This window comes from Pan paniscus, chromosome 2 (assembly GCF_029289425.2).
Source record: "Pan paniscus chromosome 2, NHGRI_mPanPan1-v2.0_pri, whole genome shotgun sequence".
NCBI classification, from domain to species: domain Eukaryota; kingdom Metazoa; phylum Chordata; class Mammalia; order Primates; family Hominidae; genus Pan; species Pan paniscus.
This window is the reverse complement of record NC_085926.1, coordinates 44,470,230-44,494,486: the sequence shown is the minus strand read 5'-3', so window position 1 is coordinate 44,494,486 and position 24,257 is coordinate 44,470,230. Positions and strand designations below refer to the sequence as shown.

General features: G+C 44.2%; 1 pseudogene; it reads left to right on the top strand.

Annotated features, from left to right (window-relative positions):
- Positions 1 to 21,566: 21,566 nt before the first annotated feature.
- On the top strand, positions 21,567 to 23,466 carry LOC117979639 (etoposide-induced protein 2.4 homolog; annotated as a pseudogene).
- Positions 23,467 to 24,257: the final 791 nt, after the last annotated feature.

Below are 24,257 nucleotides of genomic sequence, written 5' to 3'. Positions count from 1 at the left end.
AAATGCCCACCCAGTCCAAATCAGGCTAAAATACCCCACCACTTTTCCTTCTCAAAGGCAATATCTCTTAAGGCCTGAAGCTCATAAAGGATTACAGGATATTGTTAGACATTTAAAAGCTCAAGGCTGAGTAAGAAAATGCAGCAGTCCGTGCAACACCCCAATTCTAGGAGTACAAAAACCGAACAGTCAGTGGAGACTAGTGCAAGATCTCAGACTCATCAATGAGGCAGTAATTCCTCTATATCCAGTTGTATGCAACCCCTATACCCTGCTCTCTCAAATACCAGAGGAAGCAGAATGGTTCACAGTTCTGGACTTCAAGGATGCCTTCTTCTCTATTCCCCTGCACTCTGATGCCCAGTTTCTCTTTGTCTTTGAGGATTGCACAGACCACACATCCCAACTTATATGGATGGTCTTGCCCTGAGGGTTTAGGGATAGCCCTCATCTGTTTGGTCAGGTACTGGCCCAAGATCTAGGCCACTTCTCAAGTCTAGGCACTCTGGTCCTTCAGTACGTGGATGATTTACTTTTGGCTACCAGTTCAGAAGCCTCATGCCAGCAGGCTACTCTAGATCTCTTGAAATTTCTAGCTAATCAAGGGTATAAGGCAACTAAATAGTAGGCCCAACTCAAGTCAAATAACTAGGCCTAATCTTAGCCAGAGGAACCAGGGCCCTCAGGGAGGAATGAATGCAGCCTCTACTGGCTTATCCCTGCCCTAAGACATTAAAATAATTGCAGGGGTTCCTTGGAATCACTGGCTTTTGCCAACTATGGATCCATGGATACAGTGAGATGGCCAGGCCACTCTATACTCTAATCAAGGAGACCCAGAGGGCAAATATTAATCTAGTAGAATGGAAACCAGAAACAGAAACAGCATTCAAAACCTTAAAGCAGGCCCTAGTACAAGCTCCAGCCTTAAGCCTTCCCACAGGACAAAACTTCTGTTTATATGTCACAGAGAGAGCAGGAATAGCTCTTGGAGTCCTTACTCAGACTCGTGGGACAACCCCACAACCGGTGGCATACCTAAGTAAGGAAATTGATATAATAGCAAAAGGCTGGCCTCACCGTTTATGAGTAGTTTCGGCAGTGGCCATCTTAGTGTCAGAGGCTATCAAAATAATACAAGGAAAGGATCTCGCCAACTGGATTACTCATGACGTAAATGGCATACTAGGTATCAAAGGAAGTTTATGGCTATCAGACAACTGCCTGCTTAGATACCAGGTGCTACTCCTTGAGGGACCAGTGCTTCAAATACGCATGTGTGCGGCCCTCAACCCTGCCACTTTTCTCCCAGAGGATGGGGAATCAATCGAGCATGACTGCCAACAAATTATAGTCCAGACTTATGCCACCCAAAAGGATCTCTTAGAAGTCCCCTTAGCTAATCCTGACCTTAACCTATATACCAACGGAAGTTCATTTGTGGAGAATGGGATACAAACAGCAGGTTATGCCATAGTTAGTGATGTAACAGTACTTGAAAGTAAGCCTCTTCCCTCAGGGACCAGCGACCAGTTAGCAGAACTAGTGGCACTTACCCGAGCCTTAGAACTGGGAAAGGGAAAAAGAATAAATGTGTATACAGATAGCAAGTATGCTTATCTAATCCTACATGCCCATGCTGCAATATGGAAAGAAAGGGAGTTCCTAACGTTTAATGGTGGAACCCTCATTAAATACCACAAGGAAATCATGGAGTTATTGCACGCAGTGCAAAAACCCAAGGAGGTGGCAGTCTTACACTGCCAAAGCCATCAAAAGGGGAAAGAGAAGGGAGAACAGCAGCATAAGTGGCTGGCAGAGGCAGAGAAAGTCAAAGAGAGAAGAAAAGAAATAGAGACAGAAAGTCAGAGAAAGAAAGAAAGAAAGAAAGAAGGAAAGAAAGAAAGAGAGAGAAAGTCAGAGAGAGAGAGGAAAAGACAGAGAGACAGAGAGAGGGAGGAAAGACAGAAAGTCAAAGAGAGTCAGAGAGAAAGAGAGAGAGACAAAGTCAAAGAGAAGGAAAAAGAGAGAGAGAAGAGATGAAGAGAAAGAGAGAAAGAGAGAGAAGTAGTAAAGGAAAAACAGTGTATCCTATTCCTTTGAAAGTCAGGGTAAAGTTAAAACCTATAATTGATAATTGAAGGTCTTCTCCATAACTCTATAACACTCCAATACCACCTTGTTGTCAGTGTAAACAAGGGTGTAGCCGGAAAGCACTGAGGCCACTGACAACCCATAGGCTTCCTATCAAAAATCCTTAACCCAGCAGGTTTCCTAACAGGGGATCTGAGTCTTAATTACCATACAAAGTTTGGAGCAGACCTAGGAGGAACTCTCTTCAGGACAGGATGATAGATGGTTCCTCCTGGGTGATTAAGTGGAAAAGACACAATGGGTATTCAGTAAGTGATAAGGAAACTCTTGTAGAAGCAGAGTTAGGAAAATTGCCTAGTAATTGGTCTGCTCAAACCTGCGAGCTGTTTGCACTCAGCTGAACCTTAAAGTACTTGCAGAATCAGGAAGGAGCCATCTATACAAATTCTAAGTTAATATGGACTGAATGAGGTCTTATTAATAGCAAAGAATAATTAAAATCCCAAACTTACAAGGTTTTCAACAAAAGTAAAGTTTGCTAAAAGTTAACAGTGTAACATGTATTACCCTACTACCATGCACTCTCAAAGGATTTCTCAGACAGTTTGCAAGAAATAACAAAATCTATCCTTACTCTACAATCCCAAATAGACTCTTTGGCAGCAGTGACTCTCCAAAACCGCCTAGGCCTAGATCTCCTCACTGCTGAGAAAGGAGGACTTTGCACCTTTTTAGGAGAAGAGTGTTGCTTTTACACTAACCAGTCAAGGATAGTACAAGACACTGCCTGGCATTAACAGGAAAAGGCTTCTGAAATCAGACAACGCCTTTCAAACTCTTATACCAACTTCTGGAGTTGGGTGACATGGCTTCTCCCCTTTCTAGATTCCGTGTCAGCCATCTTGCTATTACTCGCCTTCAGGCCCTGTATTTTTAACCTCCTTATCAAATTTGTTTCCTCCAGGATTAAGGCCGTCAAGCTACAGATGGTCTTACAAATGGAATCCCAAAGGAGCTCAACTAACAACTTCTACCAAGGACCCCTGGATCGACCCACTGGCCCTCTGTCTGGCCTAGAGATTTCCCCTCTGGAGGACACTACCACTGCAGATCCCCTTCTTTACCCCTATCCAGCAGGAATTAGCTAGAGCGGTCATCACCCAATTCCCAACAGCAGTTGGGGGGTCCTGCTTAGAGGGGAGGATTGAGAGATGAAGCCAGCTGGACTTCCTGGTCGAGTGGGGACTTGGAGAACTTTTCTGTCTAGCTAGAGGATTGTAAATGCACCAATCAGCACTCTGTGTCTAGCTAAAGGATTGTAAATGCACCAGTCAGCACTCTGTTAAAACGTACCAGTCAGTGCTCTGAGTCTAGCTAGAGGATTGTAAATGCACCAATCAGCACTTTGTAAAATGGACCAATCAGCAAGACATGGGCAGGGACAAATAAGGAGATAAAAGCTGGCCACCCCAGCCAGAAGCAGCAACCTGCTTGTGTTACCTTCCATACTGTGGAAGCTTTGTTCTTTCACTCTTCACAAGAAATCTTGCTGCGGCTCACTCTTTGGGTCCGTGCCACCTTTAAGAGCTGTAACACTCACCGCAAAGGTCCGCGGCTTCATTCTTGAAGTCAGCAAGACCAAGAACCCACTGGAGGGAACCAACTCCAGATGCAATGACAGGTGGACAGATAGGCCTAAAGAACAGCGGTGACCTGCTGGGGACTGAGTGCATTAGCAATGGCATCTGGGACCCTGCGGGCCTCTGGCTCCTAACCCAGTACCACCCCTGCTCTAAGTGCTTCCTTCCTGGGGGTTCTACACATTGTTCTTCCAGGGGTGGGGCAAGGAGGGTAGAGCCATCCTACTCCTGGTACTCTGCCCTGACTAAATCCCTGTCCTGGGGTCTGTTGTCCTTTTCCCAATCTCCCCATTGGCCCTAGAGCTCGGCTTCTGGCCCTTCCTGCTACAAATCTGTGAAGGGAAAGGAGTATTTTCAGGCCAGCCTACCCACAACTCCCATATACCAGTTGTTAGCATGCATGCAGGGAGGATCCTTAGAGTTGCTAATCCAGTCACTACCTTCCTATTTTACAGGTGGGGAAACAGGTCCATGGAGAGAGAGTAACCCAGGTCTCCTGCCCCTCACTGTAGGGACCTTGTCTGTTTTTGGGCCAGAATTCTGTGAGCTTGATTCTCCAAAAGCACGATTTTTTTCTTGGAAATAATAAGCTTGACATCATAGGTTGTAATCTATTCGTTTCTGGGTTTTGTCAGGCCTCAGATTTGAAATCCAGATTCTTCCAGAAGGGTCTCAAACATACACTGGAGTTTCTTTCCAACCTGTAAATATGGCAGAATCTAGCTCTGCCACATACCAGCTGGGATTGATACCTTGAACAAGTTACATATACACTGTGAGTCTTAAGTTTCTTTCTTTGTGAAATGGAAAAAGTATCCATGTCTGCTACCCTCTCAGAGTTGGGAGGATTCAGTGAGGTAAGGTGAGAACTTTGACACATCCTGTTAAGCACTATACATCATCACTTACCGAAGACATCTATGCAAAAAAAAACTGTTTGAATTCCAGGGAGAAGGCAGTAAGCCCTGGACCTTGGAAATATCAAAGGCAAGGGCAGGTAGATACCAGTGACTCCAACAAAGTCGGTATGTGATACCCAACATAAGAGAAGTTCAGAGAGCCAAACAAGGGATTAATCTAGAGGCAGCTTAAAAGGGAATAGCACTGAGTTGGGCCTTGAGGAAGAGGGAAGAGCATTTCTGGCAGAGGGAACAACATGATCAAATTGCTGGGTGAGGGTGGGAGTCATTATTTCAGTACAAGTTGTTTCCTGTTATAGGATGTAGGAAATTAACAAAAACAGTGATTCAATCTTTAGATGCATACAATTTGTGTGCACTTAAGCCACCATAATGTCCCCTGGTGATCGGTTCTCCCATCAATTTAGAAAATAGGTGATACTTACATTCATTCATTCTTTTTTTTTTTTTTAAGATAGAGTCTCACTCTGTCCCCCAGGCTGGAGTGCAGTGGCACAATCTCGGCTCACTGCAAGCTCCACCTCCCAGGTTCACGTCATTCTCCTGCCTCAGCCTCCAGAGTAGCTGGGACTACAGGCGCCTGCCACCACGCCCGGCTAATTTTTTGCATTTTTAGTAGAGATGGGGTTTCACCATGTTAATCAGGCTGGTTTCAATCTCTTGACCTCGTGACCCACCCGCCTAGGCCTCCCAAAGTGTTGGGATTAAAGGCGTGAGCCACTATGCCCGGCCCATTCATTATTTCTTACTTAAACAATGGACAACAGCCAAGGAGAAGCTGATACCTTAGTGAATTTTTAAATTCCCTTCACCTATGAGGCCTCCAGGATGCCACCATATGCCCTTAGAACTCTTCTGTGGCTAAGCCCATATCTTCTAATAGTATCTAGAAGATTGCCCCATGCCCAATAACACCAATGCTCCACACACAAATGTTTCTACAAATTAAGTGTGCAGAACTCCCAAAGTGAGGGGATGTTTCATCTTCCCTCACTGTAAGCGTTCTGGAGGGCCAGGCTGGTTTTCCCCAATTAGAGGTGGACAGGAATATTGTTTCCTTTTTCCTTCTACTAGTAAGGCCTGGAATAAGCCTAGCCCCAGGGGTTGCTCACCTGAAATGGGTTGAGCCTGTTCCCCTTTCATCCTAATTCCCTGTCATTTCTGGCTTCTTTCACCCCAGAAGCTGTCAGAACTTGGAAAGGTGATAACTATGAAGAAAGGTGATAACCATGAAGAAAATTCTGTGATAGTTCCCTAAATATTGTTTAGGATTAGAAAAGACGGCTTTTTTTTTTTTTTTTTTTTTTTTTTCAGTCATTGGCATCAAGTTTACTGAGAGGGATGAAAAATAAGGCTTGGAGAGTAAAGCTCTAGTAGAAACTACTCTATGGGAAAAGGTCAGTTATGTATTGGAATTTGGCCTGTTTCCTCTCTGCTTTTTGGACTAGGATTAATGCTACAACTCTTCTCTAAAAGAAACGCCCCCAATGACTTTATGTATCCTTTCTTTTAGGACTTTTCTAGCCCTATCACTAGAATTCTGTTTCATCTCACTAATCCTAGTCATCCAACCCATTCCAAACAATTCTGCTCTGCTGCGATGTCCTCCAGTCTCAAAACCCTTGGCAAATACCAACCTCTAAAGATTTCTGCAAGCACTATTTGGAAAACAAACATGTCATAGCTGGCTTCTGTCTATGGCTTTGGATTCCTTCCTCCAGTTTACATTATACCAAGCAATTTCTAGAGTCAGCTTCATTAGTTCAGCCGGTTATTACATACACATATTTGTATTAGCATTCTCCAGAGAAACATCATATATAGAACGTTTGCATATTATATACAAGACAATATGTAATAATATGATAAAGTTATATAATATAGTATAAAAATAAAAATATATATGATATATGTAAAATAAAAATATATGTACAGGGGAAGCCCTCACTTAAAGTCATTGATAGGTTCTTGGAAGCTGTGACTTTAAGTTAAATGATATATAACCACCAATTTTGCCATAGGCTAATTGATATAAATGAGTTAAGTTCCTACGGCATATTTCTGGTCACAAAACCTTCACCAAAATTTTAAATAAAGACCCCAAACATTGCTAATATTAAGCATTGAAATAAATGCGAGTTATATATACATTTAAGTGGGGTGCAGTTATATATACATTTGAGTGGGGTGCAGTGGCATGTACCTATAATCTCAGCTACTCTGGAGGCTGAGGCAGGATGATCACTTGAGTTCATAAGGCTGCAGTGCACCATGATTGTGCCTGTGAATAGCCACTGCACTCTAGCCTGAGCAACACAGCAACACCCCGTCTATAGACTTTTTTTTTTTAATAAAAAAAAAAAACTATTGGGTAAGAGATGCCTCACCAAGGACTTTCTCCTACACATTAGAACTGTGCATTTGGCCACTTCTAGTTCTAAGAGAATCTGGGAGACCATTTTAGGTTTCCAACCTCTAGAGCAGCTTTGTCCAATAAAACTTTCTGTGATGATGAAAACGTTCTATACCTGCTCTAATAAAACAGCTTCTAGCCACATGTGGTGACAACACTTGAAACCTGGCTAGTATGACTGAAAAGCTGCATTTCTGATATTATTTGACTTAAATTAATTTGAATTTAAATAGCCAAATGTGGCTAGTGGCTATCATATTGGACAGCCACACTTTTTTGGAGACAGGATCTTGCTCTGTTGCCCAGACTGGAGTGCAGTGGCATGATCATGGCTCACTGCAGCCTCGACCTCCCCAGCCCAAATGATCCCTCCACCTCAGCCTCCCAAGTAGCTGAGATTACAGGCTTGTGCCACCACACCTGGCTAATTAAAGAAAAAAAATTGTAGAAATGCAGTCTCACATGTTGCCCAGGCTGGTCTCAAACTCCTGGGCTCAAAAGATCTTTCCACCTGAGCCCCCAAAGTGCTGGGATTACAGGCATGAGCCACCACACCCAGCTACAACAGCTAGACTTTTGAAATGAAGGAAGTTCAGGAGAAAGAGAGTTAGAAAAGATGTTGGGTGAGCCAAGCTACGGTGCTTGTCACAGGACCACTCTTAATTTATTGCACTTCTCTTCTGTCTTGACTTCAGTAATAACATACTTTGTCAGTTCTACTTCTTTGACACAACTTTCCTAGTACATAGCATCAAAATCTGGGCTCTCAAAATGGGCTGATCTTTTCCTCCATCCACCTCTTAAATGTTAGTGTTCCCCAGGGTTTCCCTGACCTTTTCACTTCGTTTTTAACACCCTCCCTCTCTAGATGAGCTCACTGACTCCTTGCTTCACCCACCTCTCATAAGCTGATGATTTCCACATCTGTATATCTACTTCAGTGAACTCCAACTCCATGCATTTGTCTCCCTACTTGTCTCTCCCTAGATGTCTCACAGACACCTCAAGCTCAGCACATCTCAAGTTGTATAGATACTGATGGAACAAATATTCATTTTGCACCAACTGAATGTCAGGCAGTGAGTTAGATGCAAGTAGGCTAGACATGAGCCCTTTGGGTGTTTGCAGTTTAGCAGGTGCAATAGGCAGGTTTTCTCTACTATGCTGGCTTCAAACTGTCTTCTTCTGGTTCCGTTCATTCTCACCCAAGTGCAGAGTTGGTTGTTGTTGTTGTTGTTGTGTTTTTACTTTCACAATACCGTCCTTCTAGATCAGAGGTTCTCAAGCTCTTTAGTCAAAAACTCTTGACACCCCTAAAAACTATTCAGGACTGCAAAGAACTTATTGATGTTGACTTATAAGTAAGATAGACATTTAAAAATATCCATTAATTCATTCAAATGCAATAATAACTTCATTATATGTTAGTATTTACATTATTTACAACATTTTAAAATGAAAATAACTGTATTTTTCAAAACCAAAGATTAGTTAGAAGAGTGGTACCATTTTACTTTTTTGTAAATCTCCTTAGAGACTGGTTAATGGGAGTTGGCTGGATTGCTATATATTCTTCTGCATTTAATCTGTTGGGATATGACAAATATGTAGCCTCTATACACTCACATGAGAATGAGAATAAGGGAGGAAAAGAAAATCTTAGTTCTTTAAGAAAATAGTTTGTGAAATTATTGTGAAAATAGTTTGGGCTTCACAGAGCACCTGAAGGGGTTCCAGGAGTCCCCACATCATGTTTTGAGAACGGCTTGCTCTCCAGAACACCAGGGCCACTTTCTTATTTTAGGCTTGCAGATGACCTAGACTATTGTAAAGGTGGTTTGTTACATAGGGTGGTTTGGTTGGGCTGTGCCTACCTCAGGTCATAGATGAATTCTCCCTTGTTGGTTGACCAAGGGCAGGCTGCAGGCAGCTGTCAAAGGAAGACCCTCAACAGATGGCTCCTGGCTACAGGATTGTGCACTTGAATTGTAAGGGGTGGTCTTGGGCCACTGACACAAACTCGTGCACTGGTGATGATAAGGCATGCACATGTGGGAAGCTGGACACACTCCACATCTGTGTTCCACCTTCTCGCTTTGTGGTCTCCCCAGTTCAAAAAGTCCTCACAAAGGTCCTCCCTCCTCATGATTCTTCATTTCTCCTGTGGTCCTCAGGTCTCTCCCCAGTCCCAGACCGAATCTCCTCTTATATTATTTTCTTTCCATTATAATGTTAATTTTTTAAAAAATCACTTGTTCCTTTTATTGGCTTTTGTTAATCAACATCTTGGTTTTAAAAACTTATTTCTGATGTGCAGTTTTAGGAATCTTATTTGGATATTAGAACTAAATATTGTTTTATTCTCCTTGCGTTCCTGCTGCAACAGTGCCAGATTTTTCCTGAACTGCCTCTAACTGAACAGGTAAGGGACTCCTACATGGCAGGACAGAGGGAAAAAATTAAGTCAATTAACATTTCAACTGATTATCCGCCAAACAGGGAGTTGCAGACTTCATCTCCCTGTCCCCATAAACCTATTCCTCCTGGGTTCCCCAGTCTGATGAATGGCCCCAATGTCTTTCCACCCAAACAGTGGCAACAAGGAGAATAGAAGTCAGATCTCCATTCATTCATTCATTCATCCTCTCATTTAGCATAAGAATACTTACTATGTGCTGGGGATAGAATGGTGATGAAGAAAAACACAGGCCTTGTTCTCATACAGCTTACCTTTTAGTGGAAGAGATAAACAATAAACAATTTCCATTATTAAAGATACTGTGAAGAAAAACAGATTATAAGGTCAGAGATGGCTGATGCCAGTGTTGGAGTGTTCTCAGTACACTCTATAGCTCTCTGTAGCTCCTGGCACATTGCCTGGCACCAGTGGTCATATATTGAATGAAAGTACAAGAAAAACAGATGAGCTCATACAAGTAAGGGTTAGTGAATGGGCTTCTGTGGCTGAGCTGTGTTTTCCCCTTCACTCCTGTACAAGCTGTTCTATTCTGACCTCCCTTCCACAGAAAACCTCCAAGTTTCTAGAATGGGATTCCAACTTAATGGCCTATGTAATTTTCAAAATAATAAAAAAAAGGAAGGGTTTCATTGTTTTGGGCTAACTTCTAGGTCCAGGAGTGGTGAAGATGTAAGACCTTGTTGAATTTTGGAAACTAATCTACCATTATCGTGGTGGTTAATTTTACATGTCAACTTGACTAGGCAAAGGGTGCCCAGATATCTGGTTAAACATTACTTCTGGATGTGTCTGTGAGAGATTAGAATTTGAATTGGTGGGCTAAATAAAGCAGATGGCCCTCCCCAGTGTGGGTGGGCATGATCCGTTGAGGGCCTCAATAGAAAGAACAAAAAGGCACAGGAAGGTTGAGTTCTTGCTCTGCCTGACTGCTTGAGTTGAGATATTGATCTTCTCCCTCCCTTGGCACTCTTGGTACTCAGACCTTCAGACTCAAACTGGAATCCATACCATTGGCTCCCTGGCTTTCTGGCCTTCAAACTATGCCACCAGCTTACCTGGGTCTCCAGCTTGCAGTTGGCAGATTGTGAGATTTAGCCTCCATAATTGCATGAGCCAACTTCTTAAAATAAATTTCTCTCAGTGCATCTACATCTATATCTAATCTGTTGGTTCTGTTTCTCTGGAGAACCTTGACTAATACAACCATCCTTATGAGATTTTTGAAAAGGTGTGGAGATGTGGCCGAAGGTCACTGAAGGCTTCTGATCTCCCACATGGTTTCTGTGTAGGTGGAATAAAAAGAGATCTAGAAGCTTGGGAAGGTGGTGAAAGAGGAGTTTTGGTGTTGTATTCTCTTCCTGGGAAATCTGCTCTAGCCCCGAGGTTATGAGAAAAGTTACTGCCTCAGGATGATGACAGCAGCAAAGGAGTGAAGCAGGCCCTTCCAATGTGATGGCTGAGCCACGGCACCTTTGTGTGGAGCTGGCAGTGTTTAGACCACATAGCAATGTCACCACCTCTGAGATAATTCTAGTAAATAAGAACAACCAGCAGGGCTGTCCAGCCACAATGACTGGGCACAAGCTGGACTTGGAAGGTGCCAGGGACCCAGCACTAATGGGACTAAGGAATCCCCAGAACAGTTTCCTCTTGAGGAGAAACCATAATGCATCTTTACAGGATCATTTCTTGACGCTGTAACTCCTAATGTAACGTTTCCTAATATTAGGAAGTGTGTGATCTTGGGCATGGGGAGTCATCTCTCTGAGCCTCAGTTTCTTCTATCTGTAAAATGGGCATAGCTATACTTAGGTGGCCATGAGGAATAAATGGGATAACAACGCCAAGGAACCAAACACAATACAAAGTGCACAGTAAGATTCTCAACAAATGTTAGTTCTTTTCAGTTTCCCTTGTGTCTGCAGGCAGATGAACCCCATGCCAATTTCATTCAGTTATTGGAATGGATACAGCAACCATGCTTTTAAGATCTTGAAGTTTGAAAACAAAAGAGCCCTGAAGATCTCCCAGCTTCCCAAAGAGGGGGGGCAATGTTATTAGTGGGTTAGCAGGGTGATGTGCATGAATTGTGGTTGGGCTGGTGCCAGGCCTAAAGGGGTTGGCCTGGGAGGGTTCCATTGTTGTGGGGCTTGGGGGTGAGTTGTTCTGTCCAACTGGGAGTAATGCAGAGGAGGGGGCAAGGAAGATCCCAAGTGAAAGGGGATGGGAGGAAGTCCCATTCCTCCTGGGAGCACTTTTGTAGCTGCTTGGTCTGGCTAGTCACAGCTGGAGGGAGAGCAATTCAGTCAATCTGACATTAATTCACATCTACCAGGCCTATTGGAAGGGAACATCTATTAAGACCAATTTGTCCTGGTCTCAATCACAGAAATTTAGTTTGCCCACACTAGAAAGAAAAGCAATGAACATTTTGGATTATTCCCAGGAAGATTGTCTGTGATTTGCAATAACATCATAAGGAAAATAATTTAAAAATATGGGCCCAATATGTTCTTTATTTGGCTCCCCTATGAGTCCTCAAACGGAAGCACCCCTGGGTGGAGTCAAGAGAGGCAACAAAGGAAAGGAGGTTTTGGGTTTGTAGAAATGCCTAAAGTCGTCCTGCTCCAGTGCCTGGAGGGCACTGCAGAATCACTGGTGCTGCTGTTAAATCTAGTGCAGATGACAAGTTATGAGAAAGTGTATTTATGTTGCCTTATCTGTTACAGTGATTGTTGGGGAAACCAGCCCCACACCCTGCTACCCTGAGTCCAGCGGAGACAAAGGAGTTAGAAAGAGACAGAATAAGCGTTTAAAAAGCAGGTCCAGGGGACCTGAGCATCGGAGGCTTGCTCACAGCCCAGGCTCCGCCTGATTTATTGGTTTACAAGCTCTTTGTTCTTAGGGCAGATGGGAGGGGTAGGAAGGGATGAGGAAAAGGATTAATCAGTGAAGGAGAACTCGTGAGTCATTCAATAATATGTATAGCTGTGGTGGTTTCTGTGAATTTCCTTGAGCAAAGGCATGTGTCTAAACTACTTAAGATCTTTAACTTATCGGGACTGAAATGGGTGGGAGTGGCTTTCAGGAGGGGCCAAGATGTTTGATTATACTCCACTGCTTCAAGGGAGTGTTACCTCCTTGAGCAACTGTGGAATTCTGCTGAGTGGTTATGCTGTCGGGGCATAAAGACATGAAGGCAATAAGAAGACTTTTCTCCTCAGAGGCCGCCCATGGCTCCCCTTGGGTGTCTCACACAGGGAAGACCAACTCAGCTGGCACCACAGAAACTCTCTTTCCCACAGTGATCAGCATAGCTGCCCAAAAGATACTGTGGATGGAGGGGCCAGCTGCCACATACCCTCCTGATGGAAGTACCAAGTACATTGGCCTGAGACTGGAGTCCTCTCCAATAGCCCACTGTCCAGCCCCTGGCCTTACCAATGCTCAGGACAGATTAGAAATGGACCATAAGTCAACAGCACCCTCCTTTCCTCAACTTGCCACTTGGGTGGGCATTAGCTCATCCAGAGAATTTGATTTGGCAGATACCATGCTTCTTTTATATCATTTCTTTGCCACCTAATTTGTACTTATGATTGTAGAAATATAAGAAAATATAAAGAAGTAAAAGAAGAAAATAAAAAGAAATTATATTTCAAAGATAACCAGTTAAGCTTTGGTCTTTTTTAAATAGACATTTAAATTAAGGAGTAGTGCTAAAAAAAATACATAGAAGCACATACTTTTTTTCCTTACAAAACCAGATGGTGGGAGAAATGAAGCTCTGCAGGGCATTAGGTCAGATCTTCCTTTCACTTTATTGTAGAGCAGCCTCCACTGCAGGGAGAGAATTCAGCCTGGCACGTCACCTCATGCTATCCAGTGAACCCTGCCCCTCACAGAACACAATTCTGGTCACTCTGGGTGACAGAAGGGGACTTGTAGTCAGTTTCAGCTGCAGAAGGGGTTACTAGCCATGTATAGAACTTTTTTAATTCCAAGAAGTTATGATTTTTAGAATAACCCTAAACAGGCTGGGCGTGGTGGCTCACACCTGTAATCCCAGCATTTTGGGAGGTCAAGGTTGGCAGATCACCTGAGGTCAGGCGTTTGAGACCAGCTGGCCAACATGGTGTAACCTCGTCTCTTCTGAAAGTACAAAAATTAGCTGGGCGTGGAGGTGCAGGCTTATAATCTCAGCTACCTGGGAGGCCGAGGCAGGAGAATCACTTCAACCTGGGAGGTGGAGATTGCAGTGAGCTGAGATCATGCCACTGCACTCCAGCCTGGGTGACAGAGCAACACTCCGTCTAAAAAAAAAAAAAAGAATAAACCTAAATATAATCCTAATGTTATACACCTTCCTGTCACCTTCCATCTTGGTGTGCACTTAACACACCTGAACAGGTTTGACCAGCTCCTTAGAACCATAGTAAACGACTTTACAATTTGAGAAGGGAACATGAAGAAAAATTTAATCTCATTTATCAAAGTAATACATATTAATCCTGAAAAAATAATTCAGAAATACAGAGGGTAAAAGCACTCATTCTACTTTTGCATTTAAAAAGTTCTTTGTTGTTTTGGGTTTCCCTAGTATGTTTCTAAGGGGTGTGGGTTGGCTTCACACTCGTCTCTTTCTTTTTGTAGACCCATTTGCCTTATATATTTTAAAGCTGTGCTGATAGGTTCAGGGTGCATGTAAGTTTATGACAAATCATTCAATAGTTACGGAACGTTTGCTGTACACCAGGTACTGTCCAGGGTCCTGAAAAGAGTCAAGAACAGGATACAACAGGATAGAAGCGCCATCTAGTGGATGGTACTTGTTTTATACAAAATGTAGCCGGGTGTGGTGGCGCACGACTGTAATCCCAGCTACTTGGGAGGCTGAGGCAGGAGAATTGCTTGAACGCTGAAGGCGGAGGTTGCAGTGAGCCGAGATCGCACCACTGCACTCCAGCCAGGGCGACAGAGCAAGACTCCGTCTCAAAAAAACAAAAAAGAAATAAATTGGACTATTTGAAGGAGAATCCTTAGTGTTCCCCCCTACCCCTATTTGCTCTCGCTGTCTTGAGACAGGGTCTCACTCTGTCACCCAGGCTGGAGTGAAGTGGTGTGATCATAGCTCACTGCATCCTTGACCTCCTGGGCTCAAGCTGTCTTCCCTCCTCAGCTTTCTGAGTAGCTGGGACTATAGGCGTGTGTCACCACGTCCAGCTGATTTTTATATTGTTTTTTTGTAGAGACGGGGGTCTCACTATGTTGCCCAGGCTGGTCTCAAACTTCTGGCCTCAAGTAATCCTCCTGCCTCAGCCTCCCAAAGTGCTGGGATTACAGGCACGAGCCACCGTGCCCAGCCTCTCAGTTCTCTGTTTTCATCATAATTCAACATTTCACAGATTAGTGTTAGTAGTCTACGTCATAAGAAGTTTATTTATAAAGGTAACAAATAGGTTGAAAGATAATTACAGTAATTCTTATGCCCCTATATTAACAAGTATTGAAAAACTTCACCCTCCTTTCTTAGGGGGTGCCATTTAAACTAACAGATGAATTTTAAAGGACTGCTATACCCCTGAAGGTGTCAGAAAGGAGCATTCTATGCAGTGGGAAAAGTTGCTGCAAAGGCTCAAGATGTAACTGATTGGGCTGATCAGGTGACAGAAGGGAGGCCACTGTGCCTGGATGAGAGTCACAGTGTCAGAGGTGCAGTCAGAGTTGGGCAGAGGCCTGCCTGCAGAAGACCATGTTGGCCAGGTTAACCAATTTGAAGTTGCTTGGGGGAGATTAATTTCAGTGTCAGGAGGCCAGTTAGAGCACCATTGCAGGACTACATTTGAGAGAAGATGGTGGCCAGGACTAGGGATGATGTGCTGTGGAGATGGAAAGAAATGGGTGGATTTACAATGCATTTTGGAAGAAGAATAAACTGGACTTGCTGATGTTTTAGATGTGAGAGGGTGGAGAATTAAGAGCAACTTCTAGACTGGGCGTGGTGGTTCACACCTGTAATCCCAGCACTTTGGGAGGCTGAGGCAGATGGATCACTTGAGGTCAGGAGTTTGAGACCAGCCTGGCCAACATGGTGAAACCTCATCTCTACTAAAAATACAAAATTAGCCAGGCATGGTGGTGTATGCCTGTAATCCCAGTTACTTGGGAGGCTGAGACAGGAGAATCGCTTGAATTCAGGAGGCAGAGGAGGTTGCAGTGAGCCGAGATTGTGCCATTGCACTCTAGCCTGGGCAACAAGAGGGAAACTCCATCTAAAAAAAAAAAAAAAAAAAAAAAAAGAGTAACTTCTAGGTTTCCTGACTTGGACATTGTTTGACAACTTAGGGATTGATTATTGGTTTTTTATCAATATGAAATATTCCATTCTATGCCCATTAAATGCTTAGACTTAGAGTCTGTTTTGTCTCATATTAATAATTCTACACAGCTTTTTCTCTTGTTGTTAGAACTTGCTTGGTGTACCCTTTTTCCTTCCTTTCTTTTCAACCTTTTCTATTGTTTGGTTTTATTGTAGGTAAATCTCTTGTAAAAAGTCTCCTCCCTTCTCTGTCTCCCTCCTTCCTTTTAATGAGGAAACATAACATGTTTGTATACATTGTGATTAAGGATAGACTTGGACTTTGTAACACTATATTAGTGTCTTTTATGGCCCATGCTTTCTGTCGTATATTCCTCCTTGTCTGCTCTTTGGTGCAGTAAAAATTGAGTGGAAAAACCAGAAACAGGGAGACTTAGAAGGCTTATACCCGTAGGCACACTGGGTCTTTCTAGAGTCACCTTCATCTTTTCTGGGCCCACCTCACATGCAGAGCTTTCTGGTTTAGGACACAGCGAGATAGCTCCCTCTTCATGGCCTGTACCCACTCCCCATTGAAAGCATTGTTTCTCATTCTTTCAAAGACTGTGTTCCTTTCGAATTTTTTTTTTTTTTTTTTTCCTGAGACAGCCTTACTCTGCCACCCAGGCTGGAGTACAGTGGTGCGATCTAGGCTCACTGCAAACTCTGCCTCCCAGGTTCAAGCAATTCCCTGCCTCAGCCTCCTGAATAGCAAATTTTTGTATTTTTAGTAGAGACAGGTTTTCACCATGTTGGCCAGGCTCGTCTCGAATTCCTGTCCTCAGGTGATCCACCTGCCTCAGCCTCCCAAAGTGTTAGGATTACAGTCATGAGTCACCACGCCTGGCCTTGAATGTTCTTATTTCCATCCCTTGCCCCCATTTAATTATTGGGCCTCCCAGTCCAACAGAGAATCACTCCTCTTGTCCTGTATTAGAAAGGAAATATTCTGACGAAGGATCCGGGAAGACTGACTCCTGCTCTGCCAGTCCCACTTCCTCCATGCTGAATTCCCAAAGGAGATCCATGCAAGGAACAGTAGCCTGTTAGGAAATGGAACTTACCAACTGTATCTCATCATTACTGAGTTGGTGCCTGTTTCCCTAATTCAGGCCCTCTGCTGAAGATGAGTTTGATGACATGACTCTTGGATGACCATAATTTATTGTCCAAACTGGGAAACTCTGTAGAATAAAAATGAGTGAATGAAAGGGTCTGCCATTAATAATCATACCAAGAAACCATGAAGATCAGTATATGCTGTCCTGCTTTTTAGATCAGACTCAAGCAAGACTTCTACTGCCCTCTGGAGGCTGCAACCAAATCTCAGGCTATTACCCTCTGCCCTGTCCCATAGCAGAAGAACAAAGTCACAAAAAGAGAGAGCAATGAAGGTCCCAGCTTTAAAAGAAACATTTATCATGTCCACTAAATAAGGTTGGCCAGCTAATGTCTGGGACTCTGACTCATCCAATTAGCAATGGCCCCTCTTTTGCTGGGGAACTTTAGAAAGGGGGTGGGAAGGGCAGTTGTCAAAGTAAGCTTTCTCATCAGGAAGAGAAAACAGAGTTTTCCTCCCTGTACAGTTCTCTACTGTGAGAGTTCCTGTCTTGGCTTTCCCTCATCACCTGCTAGCCTTCCCTTGTTTGCTACCGAAGAGTTCAATTCCTTGTAGTTGGTTTGCTGACCCCATCTCCTTGGTGTGCTCTCCATTCCATCTTCTCTGCACTGAGTCTCACAATGGTCTCTGACCTACTCTCTCAAAGGGCCCCACTAGTGTTCTAGTAACTTTCCTGTATGCCTCTTGTATTTGCCTTTTCTATCTTGGCAGAGGGTTAGAACAGAACTCAGAGCAAGATGTTGATTCTGATTCAGAATATGATGATAAATTCACTGACATTAATATCAGGGGAAAAACAGATGTCTGAATCTGGAGCAGCCTGTGAAATGAAAAACAACTTAGAAAAGATACAGGGAAATCCTTTAGGAAAGAACATAAATAGCAAGAGATCTCATGTGAAAACAACTAAGGATTAAAAACAAAAATCTCCACAAGTTAGGGAGGCCAGAAATATAAGGGATTTGGACAAAGATTCAGTTCCAGCTCCAACTTAGTTCAACATCACAAGGTTTCCATAGAACGCAAAGCTGTAAATATGGTGAATGTGGTAGAGTTCCCCTGCATCTAGCTTTTCATCATTGAGAGAGAATTCACAGTGGGGTAAGGTTCTGTCAATGTGAGTGTGGGAAGTCCTTCACTCTGAGCTCTATCCCTTATGCCCCACCAAAGGAGACATTCTGGGGCTAGACTCCCCTGAAAAATTTGCCCAACTGTGGAAAATCTTTCAGCCAGATTTCATATCTTAGGCAACATCAGCAAGTGCATACTGAAAAAAAATCCTATGTATGTAATGAGCATGGGCAAGTTTTAACCTGGAGCTCAGCCGTTGCTGCCCATCAAAGAGTCTACATCAGGGAGTGCTCAACAGGGCCAGGGGCCTCATGGTGCAACTCAGGGCAGGGCTGCAGAAACCATTTGAGGGGCATTGAGTATGGGAAAGGCTGAAGTGGGCACCAGAGGCCGTGCCTGCATCAGCAACCACACTAGGGAGAAACATCTGAATGTGAGGTGTATGGGAAAATCTCAGAGCAGAAACCTGACAAGGCACCCACACTGGGAGAAACCCTAAGGAAGCAGTGGGTCATGGCTTTGCCACTCTCCCTGCAGGCTTCTCCCCACTGTGGCTTCTGTGATGTGAGAGGAGACCTCTGACCCAGAGGAAGGCTTCCCCACACTCACTGCGCTGAGTGCTTCTCCCCAGGGGGATTTGCTGGTGGGCACCAAGAGCAGAACTCAGAGTGAAGGAATGTTTGCCTACCTTTACTACACACATAGAATTTCATTCCAGTGCATGATTTCTGACATTTCCTAAGGCCTGAAATCCGCTCTAAAGACTTCCTATAACCAGAACAGGTATAGCCTTCTCCTCTGAGTGACTCCATTGGTGGGTGAGCAGCAGGGGTGGAGCGGCGGAAGAAGGCTTTCCCACACTTGCTGGAGGTTCTCTCCAGTGTGGAGTTTCTGATGCTGACCCAGGCTTGAAATTTGACTGACAGCTTTCTCATGCTCCTCACCTACATAGAGTTCTCTGTGATTTGGATTTCCCGATGCCTCAGGATAGATGAGCAATGAACGGAGGCCAAGGTCTTGAGGTATCTGCAGACATGAGAATTGCTCCGCTGCCCAGAGGTAGTTCTAGGTGAGCCTACTTGAAATCTGACCAGAAATGCCTTCTTGGAAACGACTAGCAAAACCATGCTTTGGGGATTTGCCCTTCTTTTTTTGTCAAAAGGTTATTTGGTCTCCTCGCTATAAAAACTGGTTCAAGAGTTATGTTGGCTGGAAGAAACAAAGCATTTTGATCACATAAAGACAGTATAGCTCTTTCTCACTTTCCCATTAAGCAGTTGCTTAAATGCTAGCAATAAAAGGGCTTTCAGAGTTGACTGTGGATACAATAATATGGGTTTTTATTTTTCTTTAAATTTTTTTTACAGACAGGGTCCCACTGTGTTGCCCAGGCTGGTTTTGGACTCCTGAGTTCAAGAGATCCTCCTGCCTTAGCCTCTGAGTAGCTTCTGAGTGCTAGCTGACTACAATGGCACCTGGAGCCCAGCACAATAATAACTTTTAAAAAATACCTTGGGCCAGACGCAGTGTCTCACGCCTGTAATCACAGCACTTTGGGAGGCCAAGATGGGCAGATCAACTGAGGTCAGAAGTTCGAGACCAGCCTGGCCAACATGGTGAAACCCCATCTCTACTAAAAGTACAAAACTTAGGCGGGCCTGGTGGCAGGCGCCTATCATCCCAGCTACTTGGGAGGCTGAGACAGGAGAATCGCTTGAACTCCGGTCGGGAGGTGGAGGTTGCAGTGAGCCGAGATTGCACCACCGTACTCCGGCCTGGGTGACAAGAGTGAAACTCCATCTCGGAAGAAAAAAAAAAAAAAAAGCTTGCCCACTCCAAGTTTTAAGCTCATTGGCATTTCTGTGTCACAAACAAGAAACTTCAGAACTCTGAAGCATGACACCAAAGCCTCTCCATGCTCTGGTTCACACCCTCTTTTCTGGCCTCCTATACCCACTGCCCCTCACCTTGTTCTCAGGGCAAACCTATCCACAGGAGATGAAATCTCACCAGAAGTTCCCGTTGGAACCACCAATCTGCCTCTGTCACCCATGCTTAACCAACTGAGAGGAAAGCAGCAACCAATCTTTCTGTACCTTGGGCTACATTTATAGGGCCCAGTCCTTTTACATCCCCGGTTCCCACTAACGATGCTTTTTTTTTTTTTTTTTTTTGAGACACGGTCTCACTCTGTTGCCCAGGCTGAAGTGCAGTAGTGCGATCACAGCTCACTGTAGCCTCGACCTCCTGGGTCCAAGCGATCCTCCCAACTCAGCCCCTCCAGTAGTTGGGACTACAGGCATGTGCCCCATGCCTGGCTAATTTTTGTATTTTATGTAGCGATGAGGTTTTGCCATGTTGCCCAGGCTGGTCTTGAACTCCTGAGCTCAAGCAATCCACCCACCTTGGCCTTCCAAAGTGCTGGGATTATAGGTGTGAGCCACTGTGCCTTGTCTGGTTCTTAACAATCTTTAATGTCAATGGGGGAAAGAAGAGATTTGGTCCTTGTTCCTCCAAGCGTGGCCCTCAGACTAACAGCTCTCCACCACCTGGGAGCTTGTTGGAAATACAGGCTTGTTGTGACACATTGAGGATGAAAAATAAAATTTTAAAAAGATAATAATACTAATACTAATAATAAGAAGAAATGCAGGCTCTGAGGCCCTACCCTAGTCCCACAGTATCAGAATCTTCTTTTTAACAGGCTTGCCAGGTGATTTGTTTGTACCTTCACATCTGAGAGGCACTGGTCTGGATGAAAACTTTTATTTACAATTCCTACTTCATCTCTAGGATCACTGATAGTCCCAAGGAGGAGAGATTGAGAAGCAAAGGGCACATAACAGGGTTAACGTCATCTCCTTGACAGCAACTAGCAGGTCATGCTGGAAGCTGTGGGCTCTAAAATCCCAAGGCAGAGGAGAAGGAAGCTGAAACCAGTGGAAACATTGGCCAGCCTTGGGGCCAAAGATAACTGGGGGTGGAGCAGTTTTTTGTACAGCCCCACTCTCCAATCAGGCAGAGGCCAACCTTATAACCTTATTGGTACAAACTGAAGAGGAGGTTTCTACTACCTTTTTCATAAGAAATCAGTTGGAAACCTTTCCACGGGGCCAAAACAAATTTAGAGCAGTGCTTCTCAACTTTAATGCATGGAAGCAGCACTTGGGAGCTTTGCAAAAATCCAATGCCTGAGCACCACCTACAAGATTCTGATTCAATCGGTTTGAAATAGGGTAGAGAATTGCATTTAAAAAAATCTCCCTGTCTCTGCAGCCCAGGCATGGCCAATGTGGGCATAGCATCCCAGCCCTGGGAGCGCCCCGGTGGAGCAGGCTGCCTGGCACAGAGGAGCCAACTGGGCCCGTGGTGGTGGGTGAGGGGCCAGGCTGGAGCCGTGGTGGCAGAGCTGCAGGGTCCTTCATGATGAGAGATTGGGGGCACTTATATCTCCTCTGCATAGTTGATAGTTTGGGTACTGACGACATGGCTGACAGTGTCAAAACCTTTCTCCAGGACCTTTCCAGGGGAGTAAAAGACTTCATCTGGGATATTTGTACCATCTCCAGCTAGACACTCCAATCCATCAAAAGAGGGGAGCAGCGTGGAAGAAGGGCAAGCATTGTCCTGGCACAGAGAATACCCCAGAGTATAGAGTGGGAGCAAGAGAGTGAGCCAGCAAGTGTTAGTAGAATTTTCCAGTGTTGCACTTGGAAGGGTGGACTGCTCTGGTTCAGTCTACTCTTGCTTTATCGGGTGTTTATTCCTGGGCTTCAGTGAGTAACAGTGTGAATTACTTATGATCCATCACTGTGTGGAGATGCTTGGTCATGGCTCGAATTTTTCCTCATATAAATTTCCAGGGCTTTTGGGTGCTCCCCTTGTTCATGCCTAGCAAAGTTGTGAATGCCATGTGGTTCCAAGATACAGCTGACCTGGCATTTGAAGCATCAGGGAGGAAGCCTCACCCATTCCCTAGTGTCCACAAAATAACTGCTGACATGCTCTCCAATATTTTGCTGCAGGCTCTTTTCCCCATTCAAGGAATGTCTGTGAGTCTCTTTCCCACCCACCTTGTTGGTCAGCTGGTTACTCTCTGGCGTTTGTCTCTTCTTGACTCATTCTACTGCTTCAAATATGGTTGGTTCAATAAAGGAATTGAAATGCACCAGCGGTTCCTCTAACACAGAGAGGAACTGGCTTTACTACTTTGGGTTTGGTTTTTTTGGCTTTTCTCACAGCAATGCAGTCCTCATATATTTTCCATGGCTGCCTTTTCTCTATCCTCTTTCCTTTATTCATTATCAGTGCAATGAGGCAAAGATCCCTGGCCAAGCACACCTCTTTGAGTTGCACCTCTCCTCCTTCGTGGTCTTCTTAAGCAACAGACTCTTCCACAAGACACTCTCACGTGCAGTCTGCCTTGAGCAGCTCAGCCTCTGCACAGAAGTTCCCTTCACCACATATGTCTCCACCCAGATTGAAGGCTACTGCAGGCCTGAGTCACCTGCCATCGAGGGGATGGGTGGGATTGGAAGGAGGCTGTGGCGGCTCTTTTCCCATTTTACCTCCCCCTGCCAGGAAAGGCACGATTCATCCTGTCAAAGGCCCTCTGCATATTCCCTCTCTGAGGAATTGGAATCTTTATCTCTGGTGCACGTAAGGTAGAATCTTCCTGACACCAGTGTGTGGATTTTTAACACCACTGAGAGTCTGAAAGGACCACAGTTTTTTTAGTTTTTAGTTTTTTTTTGTTTTTTTTTTACAGCGATTTTTCTAGCATTTGCCAGTCCCTATGGCTGGATTGACTTGAATATTTTGTTTTTCTCCCTGTGCCATTTACCTTCCCACCTTTCCTTCCTGCCTTCTACCACCCTTGGGTGAATGAAATTTGTAATTCCAGCTGTTGCATTTTGTGGATTTGTTATTTTTGTTGTTTTTCTGTGAAGCACAAACATTGGATGTGGGAGGTAAAGGAGTGTCTCAGTTGCTCCTGGTCACTCCCTTTATAGCCATCACTGTCTTGTTTCTTGTAACTCAAGTTAGGTTTTGGTCTCTCTTGCTCCACTGCCAAAAAAAAAAAAAGGTCTGAAGAGATGGGACAGGAAGAAAGAGAAAGACCTCACAGCCAGATCTTCAGACCTTCTGGGTTTTGGGGAGTGATTTTCTTTCTTCCCTTTGAAGGAGAAAAAGCTATTTTCACTGGTACATTTAAACTCCCCCAACTAGGCAGAGGTACCAATTCTGGACAAGTGCCACTGCAACACAATGCTCAGAGAGCTTGAACTTTTCATCTCTGTTGTGGGGTGCGGGGTAGAAATTTACTGTTGGCCACTGCTGGGTCTGTTTCATATTTCAAAGGAATATTGGGTGCTGGGGGCTACAAAGAGGAATTGAAGGGGTAAATTTTTTAAACTAATTAAACCTGTGATTGGTTGGTGTTTTCCTGTCGTTTTAAGAGACTAAATGTGGGGGGCAGATGTCAAAATACTTGTACAATTTCAAAATGTCACAATGAAACGTGAGCTGGTTACACACACACAAATTTTCCCAGTGTTTCTAAGTGCAGCTAAGGTTGAACTACCAATTTAGAGGTCTCCGGAGTGGTTCTCCAAGCATGGTGCCCCAAACGGCTGTGTCACCTGGGAACCAGTGATGAAGGCAAATTCTCAGGTCCCTCCATAGACCTACTCAATCATAAATGTGAAAGTGGGGTCCAGTGATCAGGGTTTTAACACGCTCTCCAGATAAGACTACTGTGTTTCCGAACCATGTCATAAAGGCCAAAGAAACACACACAGGATGCAACTTGAAGGTCCCTTTTGTGGATTCCTGTAATAACCTACATGTGTTATTGAACCCCGATATTTAGATCCATGTACCTGATGTGCAGTAAGCCAAACACTGACACATCAGCACTTAGGAGCAGAGAAAGGTTTATTTAATTTGACCAAACAGAGTGGGTGAGAGACACTCAGAACCAAGTCTTACGTTCAAAGATTTCCCTTTGAACATAACTGGGGGCTTTTCTGAGTAAGGTAGGTAGGCAGGAGGTGGAATGCCTGACAATCAAAGCTGTTTGCATCTCTTGGTCTGATCAAACTTCTGGATGCCATCAAGAAGGTCTGCATCACCTAAGACTCATTGTGATTTATTTATTGT